This window comes from Gavialis gangeticus, unplaced genomic scaffold (genome assembly GCF_001723915.1).
Source record: "Gavialis gangeticus isolate Ggan-Ray unplaced genomic scaffold, GavGan_comp1, whole genome shotgun sequence".
NCBI lineage: Eukaryota > Metazoa > Chordata > Crocodylia > Gavialidae > Gavialis > Gavialis gangeticus.
The window spans coordinates 55872644-55879860 of NW_017729006.1; the positions used below are offsets into that span (position 1 = coordinate 55872644).

The following is a 7217-nucleotide window of genomic DNA, read 5'->3' on the forward strand; positions in this document are numbered from 1 at the left end:
CTGATCTGTGTAATAAATGGAGAGAGTCTTATCTGTATCTTTTCTTTACATTACATGGAATTATCTAACTTAAATGTAGTACACTAAGGCCTCTTTGGCCCTTTCTGACAGAAGAAGTGGGGGATAAAGGTAACACATGGCCACAAAGGCCTATGATTATAACCTGACTCCAGCATACATCTCTTCAGTGTCTTTAGCTAGGATCAATGTTATTTTAGAATTTTATGTACATACATAATGATGGCAACCCCCACACAAACAATTACTTATTTGTACATAAGCTACAGATATCTATGTTGGATGATTTTCTACCTTTATTTTTTAAATATTTCCTTGAAAAAAAATCCAATTTTTTATCAAAACTCCCTGTTTTCATTAACATTCTCCTTCATGGAATATCATGCAATATTTGAGCTAAAATGGGCAGTGTAATTAACTGACTTTGCTTCCCACCAAAAAGTTCCTCGGACAACTCTGCTTTCAGTTTGGTGAATCCGTTTATAATCCCCCAGTACGGAAGCAGGAAACCTAGGATGCAGACAGAAGTGACAACTTTTGCCTGATCTGGCCACAGATGGCAGTCCATAGCTGTGACCAAATACAAGTTCACAGCTGCAGACAGCTTCAAAAATGGCCGATGAGGTGAAAATCTCACCCCTCATTGTATGAGCTATCAGATTAAGATATTTCAAAATGTAGCGTTTTTGTAACCTGTCTCTGTGGAGCTCCCAGCCTTTCTGGTTTTCAGAATGGGAGGGGGGAAAGGGAGTGGAGGGAGTTCAGTCTGGGGGGTTTTCAGTCCTCTCTGGAGGGTGGGGCAAGTGTATTGGAGCCCTCCCCCCACCAAGGTAGGGGGGATCCAATTCACCAACCCCAACTTTCAGCATCAGCTGGGGATCCCCAGGAATGAGCTCCCTCTGCTGCTTTTCCCACCCCTCCTCCCATTCCGAAGACAGCAAGCACTGGCTGAGAGAGCCCTGGCCATTGCTTTGGGAACCTGGCTGCGGGCTCCCAGCCAGCAGCTAGGTTCCCCTCCCCCCTGGAAACAACAGAGAACTTCTCTTTGGTCTGGAGTAATGTTGTAATTCAGGACACTGTGCAAAAATCATTCTGAGTTACAGCTGGGAGCTGCACTTCTGTCTGCACCCATAGTTCAGCATTTGAATAGGGGCTATCTTCGATCCACTTTTGATTTGGGGCCAATATGTGTAAACAGAAGGTGAAAAACTAGTTAATTACAATAGTCAAAAACTTTCCTTCTACACAAGTGCACACACACACACACACACTCCTATCCTGCAACTATATTGTTTGTGGCTTTGAAGTTAGTTTTAGCTTTATTATTGTGCTAGCAAAATAAGTACAGCCATTTGGAGATTCTATGGGAAAATGGCATGTAGTAGAAAGCATTCAGACCTAATTTAGCTGCGAAGTCAAACTCAGTGTAGACTACTTGGAGAACCTCCAGTGACTGGGTAGATAGCTTGAGGTGAAGAGATGGCTAGGATTTTTATTTTATTGTTTTGCAACCATATTTTTATATTTCAGTGACTATATATTTTTATTGAAAATGTAGCATCTCTACACCACCATCATGAAAGCATTTCTGTTATGCAATCTGTTTGGGAAGCTAGCTAGTATTAAAAAAAAAAAAGAACCACTACAGGATACTCAGTTCAGAACTGATATTTAAAACTGCTTTTATCACTTATGTGTTTTATTATTCACAAGGCCTTCTGCAGCCAGTCAATTCACCTCAGTATGGTCACAGCTGAAAGCTCTCTTTTTGCTGCTGCTCTTGTTGTTTTTCTTATTTCTGACACAGAACCTGTCTCTCAAAAAGAATAGGATATGAAACACAGTGTTCACTAACAACTTTCCCCACAGTAGGTATATGCTTTTTTGATGTTAATGAGATTAAGGGCTGTAGAATGTTGCTTGTTACTACATTTAAAAGAAGTTCTCCATGTAGGCAGTTCAAATTGATGTGTTGACAAGCAAAAACAGCAAACGTTCGTTCTGTTCAGCCGCTGCCATTGTTACAGGCCATTTTACATTGAAATATCCTTTAATACTGGGAAGTCCTGCTGAATAAAATATCTGAGGTACATCCCTTAGATGTATATTAAAGACTAACTACTGCAAACTTTTTACAGTCAAAGTTTAAGCCAATCAAAACTGCCACCTTCCGTATGCACACACAGATACACAATATATACTCCGTGTTTCCTATTAGTTTTGACTTGCAAGTGATTCTTAGGAAGAAAAGATCTTGTCTCTCAAAGAACTAAAAGCTTCTCAAGCCTGTCACCATTCATCTGATGAGAAGCTATCCTCAAAAATATATTACTATATGGCAGGAAATGATTAAGAAGGAATGGGTATCAGATTTGTGTTGGTCTAACATATAAGTATTTTTAATATTCTGAAAATGCTATGTCACAACATTATGATTACTATATTTATAATGTAGTAACACCTTGGAGTTCTAGCTAGGCACTAGGACTGGGAACTAGGGAAAATATGAAACATTGTGAGCCTTACAATAAAACTGCAAGAGTTAGTAACACTGAGACTTTATATTCAACTGTTGAGTTTTGGGCACTAGAAAAATATACATGTGGATAGATTCTCTTATATAGAAAATAAGACCAAGATTCTGGATATTACCTGTTGAGCTGAATTTAAAGAAGTTTAGCAGATTTAAGAAGGAGCAGTTGTAACCCTTATATTTCATCTGCCTGACATTTTTTCATCACAAAAATTCTTATGACTTTTTTTTTTTTTTAAAGAACTCCATGGTTTGCAGCAGGAAATTTGTAGGAAGGTAGTTCTAGGGATAGAGACATACCTTTTTTGGCCCCATAAAAGTCTATTCAGATTTGGGCAGTTAGGATATGTCGAAAATCATCATTTTACCTGTTTTTCTCAGGGCAGTGTGTTACTTGCTGCCAAGTTTCCTGAACTTCTTCACATACAGCACCTTGTCAAAAATTTGGCCAAGATATAGACAAGTTGGTTATTCTACTGCCCAAAATATCCTTTTAGTCTACAGCAAGGTATTCTGATTTAGGAAACAGAAGAGCCTGAGTATAATGGGACTTCCAGCAGCACTTACGGTTCAGAATCCCTGAAGGCCTTCTGAAAATCTGCCTCTGAGGCCAAAAATATAAATGCAATTTAAAAAGGTTAGCCTCTCAAATGGATTTCTACACATTTTTAATAAATTGATTGAAGTTCTCATATGTTATGTAGCTCACATATTCATACTCAGGGACATTTGCTGATTGATGTCAACAGCATAAGGTTTAAACAACGTTGAAGAAATTAATGTTTCAATACAAATCATTTTACATTTATACCATTGGGTCTTAAATAAAATAGCGACATTACACTTACCTTTTTGTGCCAACTCATGAAAGCAAGGATGGCTTCCCAATATCCAGCAAGTAACATCTTAAGCCCCACTGAATTCAGAATACTTTTATCATCTTGTTTCTCAATGTACACTGTATGCACTGCTTGCATCTGACACAGAATGATAACTGTCAAAAACTGAAAGACTTCTGTCATGTAATCAATTTCTCTACTAATTCAGAACTGTCCCCTGGTGCTTTTAGTTTTAAGTCTCCCAAGTAACTGTTAACTTTTCCCCATTGGAAATGCTTTTCTGAGCTAATATGTATTGGTGTTGGGAGGTTTTTCTTAAACTTGATCCGAATTTTTGTTCTTTCATGATTTCATTCCACTGTACTTAATTATACCTTTTTGAATGCCTGAAACATTCTACAACCTGGGACCAGTTTCCACCAATCTCACTTACCCTGAACAGAAAGTTGTCCCAAGAATTGCTACTAGTAAACTGATTTGCCTACTACTTGAGTAAGGTCCTAATCAATAGTAACAAAGGCAGCAGAATCTAGTTTGGTACTTACATTCTTTGGTTTGATATTTATCCTCTCAAGTATTCATAGAGTTGTCATATCTAAAGGGTGCATCTACACGTGTGTTTTACTGTGGAGTTGGCTAATTAGTTTTGCAGTAAAGCATCACTGTCCACTCGTGTGTGGGTATTAGGGCACAGTTAATTAATTTATTCCACTGTAACATAGTACTGTTAGGGAAAGTACTATCTTATGCTGTAGTCAGTTATTGCGCTGCGATGCACATGTGGATGGTGATCAGGTCAGCAGCACTTGAGCTAGGAAGGAGCAGCCTCAGTTTGGTAGCAAGCTCAGGGGGTCAGGCACAAGGCTCTGCAGTTTCAGCACTCTCCTGCCCTAGCCAGCCCCTCCACCACTTGATGTCACCACCTGGAGCCCGGGGCTCACCCCCTGAACCAGCTGCCAGTCCACAGCTGCTCCGCCTTAGCTCCAAGTGCTGCTGTCCTGGGCGCACATGTAGAAGCTGTGCCTAGAAGCAGTATACTCCAGAGCAAACTGTTCTGGAGTTTATCACATCGCATTAATTACACATGTAGGTGCACCCAAACAGTAGTTACATAGCAAACCTATACCCAATATATCTTTTAAATCTTTCTTGTTAAGTGAGACCATGTGCATACTGCAGCAAGCTAGACTTCAGTTCCTTACATTTCTGCAGCTTCACAAAAATGGAGAATTTTCACAGAATTGTCTAAAACGTGGAATCAGATTATCATCCTTATTCCTGTTGCTGCTGCTGTTGTTGGGGCAGCTTGAAACTGGGATACATATATCTTTTGGATTATTTCAGTAGAGTCAATAGCAAAGTAATGTTTAGCAGTGTGCATATTTAAAGTGTTCTTTTTAGGTCTGAGGCACAATACCCCCATGAGTTGAATTGGGCACTTCAGAATTCCCACTGAGATTTTTTTCAGGTTTCCTCAATGGAGAGGAACAACACTGGTTTGGTTCCTATCCATTCTTGGAAAATGCTAACCTCCTCTGTAACCAGAAGCAATTTTTAAACATATTTTTAAAAACAAATATGAAAAATATGATTCCACAGCTGCAGGTTCAGAGAAGATATAGAGTTCTGCCTGTTAAACAATAGTAACACCCATATGTATACAACTTTATAAAAGTTGACATATTTTAGAGTCCTATATAGACGAGAGGGAAAAGCTCTTAGAATCTGTATTTTAGCATTATTTTATTTTTTTCTAATGGGTTGCCTTTTTCAAATATTATGTCTGCCATCATGGTGTCATATTGCACTATTGTATACAGAATGAGTTCCAGTGATATTTCTTCAATCAGAAGTTATCATAAAATATACTGGCCTTAAAAAAAATGCATAACCTTTTTATCTAGCAACTTCTGCCTTTAAAAATACTTCTCCTGTACAATTTAGACCTGCACCTGCTACTTTCTACATGTGATAACCTTCCTTCATTACCATGCAAACAAATTTAGACATTAATCCCAAAGGAAGGCCATAAAATTGGTTTTGCTCTGCCCTTACATTTCCTTGCTATTTACCTCAGCTAAATCCATGAACCAATCTCTAGCTTTGCAGCTTTACTTCCTGAACTCATGTATTAATGATATGTCAGAATCTAAAGCTCCCTGAAGAAAAGAGGTTGCCATGGGATACTGAGTGCTTAGGAGAAAAGTGTAGAAAGACTTATGCAGCTAAGAAAGGCTCCCAGGACCTTGCTGTGTCAGTCAGTATTGCTTTTTATCTCTTTATATTAAACAAAATCACTGCTCTAGGAGTCACTGGGCTTCTGTCAACCCTGATTGCTCCATGATAGTGACCAACATGACCATAGGAATCTGTCACTAGAAAGAAAAGTCCCCTGGTTCTCTAGAAACTCTCACTTGAATGAGCGACCTCTTCCAGAGTACTTATAGACCCATTTCTTCAATGGTTCCTGCCTAAAATCATCAACATCTACCCATTTAAACCTGTGCCCAACCTGATACGCGAAATCGATTCATGTACTAAAAATAACTGGAACTTTGCATTGCAACAAATAAAAAAGGACCTCCCATGGTCTGAGGGAGGTGAGTGAGGGCAGACAGATCCTGCTCACTCATATGTTAAAGCAAAGCTTCATTTTGAAATGCATATGAGAAAAGAGGGGAAGGTTACAATCTGTCTGCCAAAGGATAATTTCCAGCTTCCAGAAAACTATATTTGGTCAAAAACATTGGAATTGCCTGAGGGGCTAGAGAGAGAGGTGGTGCAAATGAGAAATTCACTGTGTGCAAAAAGAAACTTACCTACTGATGTACTTCCAAGCACTCTCATATTCCCACAGTGGAGAGCACAGTGGTCACATTCAAATCAAATCTTTATAATTATCTCTTTTCCAAGCATTTAACATTACCACTGCAACAGGGAATCCAGTGAGCAATCAATATGTTAAAACAAGTCCACAGAAGTCATTTGCTGAATAATATTAAGCAATGGAAAAGTTTGCAAATAGACTGTTTTGTTAGCAGACAAATTACAAAACTGAAAAAAAGGACTAGATTCACCTAATGCATCATTTATGCATTTTTTTCCCATGTCTAGCTGTGAAGCAAATTCCAGGCATAGGTATCTGGAAAAACTTTAACTGTCACCACTACACAGTATTTTCATTATGTTTTAAGGAATTATATAAGACCATATTCTTGAACTGGGGAAAAATCAGCATGCATTTACCAGTAGTTCTCTCTAGCAGGACTCACTGAGATTTTGCTTCTGCATCACCAACAGTTGTGCTCTGTCACTAGGTACATAAGCCATCTGTTACCACCTAAATAGACAGGCTAAAGTTTTTATTCTCCTCTGCTCTTTCCCTTTGTGGATTCATTTACACCAGTGTGAAGTGAGGTAAAGTATAAGAGGCAGGCAGAATTATCCACATAGGTGCTGACTGTGGGTGCTCAAGCACCCATGGCAAGAAGTTCACAGGTGCTCAGCACCCATAAGCCACAGCAGGCTGTTTGCAGACATTAAACCTGATTCACTTAGTTATTAGATAAAAGCACCAAAAGAGCCCCACTAAAGCACTAGATCTTTACAGATACTGCAGAGCTAGGTTGAAGTAATGCCCCTCTTCTTCTAGGCATGCATGGGGCTTGGTGCAGGAACATGCTGATTTTAAAGTGCTGTTTTGGGTTTTTTTTAATGTCTGCAAGCACCCAACCCAAGCAAAAACCTAAGTCAGTGCCTCTGCATCCTAACATGCACAGATACATCAAAACCACTTCTGCCTTTGGTGATCTAGGAATTTCAGAGAT

The 7217-nt window shown here is 39.0% G+C and overlaps 1 long non-coding RNA gene across 1 annotated transcript in view; it reads right to left on the reverse strand.

Annotated features, from left to right (window-relative positions):
* LOC109291967 overlaps positions 1-7217 on the reverse strand; it is a 755518-nt gene that overhangs the window by 133754 nt on the left and 614547 nt on the right. The window lies entirely within an intron of this gene.